Source organism: Nanorana parkeri, unplaced genomic scaffold (genome assembly GCF_000935625.1).
Source record: "Nanorana parkeri isolate BGI_ZX_2015 unplaced genomic scaffold, ASM93562v1 scaffold1099, whole genome shotgun sequence".
NCBI classification, from domain to species: Eukaryota; Metazoa; Chordata; class Amphibia; order Anura; family Dicroglossidae; genus Nanorana; species Nanorana parkeri.
The window spans coordinates 122893-123587 of record NW_017307367.1 but is presented as its reverse complement, the minus strand read 5'-3'; positions in this window follow the sequence as shown (position 1 = coordinate 123587).

Sequence of the window (695 nt, the reverse complement as noted above, 5' to 3'; positions counted from 1 at the left end):
TTTTTTTTTTAAATTGCGCACTCCTCTCCTGTGTGTCCTTCCAATGAGTGCTGGTGGAACAGAGAGGGGAGGGGGGAATTCCTCCGGGGAGCAGTGCTATACAGTCACTGTTCTCTGCAGGGAGAAGAGACCGTGAGCTTACCAATCAGTGGTTACATGATCGCTCAGCTCTTGGTCTTAGAATATTAGCATGTTTTACTCTCCTCACATTTCTCCTTTAATTATCATTATTATTATTATACAGGATTATACAGGATATAAAGGATTTATATAGCACTAACAGTTTGTGCAGCGCTTTACAATATAAGGAATACATTACAATACAATTCAAGACAAGATGGTAAGGAGAGCCCTGCCCATGAGGGCTTACAATCTAAAAATGACAAACTGGTAGTGGAAAAGCATCCTTGCAAGCAGTAAGCAAGTAAATGAGAATCTTTAATATTGCTTGCAGAGAGTTGCCATAATTTTAGAAATTATTCTCCCTTTTCTCCATAAATATAGAATTGATCCTTTTAATAGAATTGATCCTTTTACCAGTATATTTAAATAAGAAGAATAATCATTTGTCCACTGTGAATTTCTTTAGTGGATTGGGTTTTCAGTGGTGCGTTCTAACGAGAAGAATTTATTAATTTCTCCAGTTTCCTAAAATGGAATCGCACACACCTTAATCAACTCTGCATAATGTGACA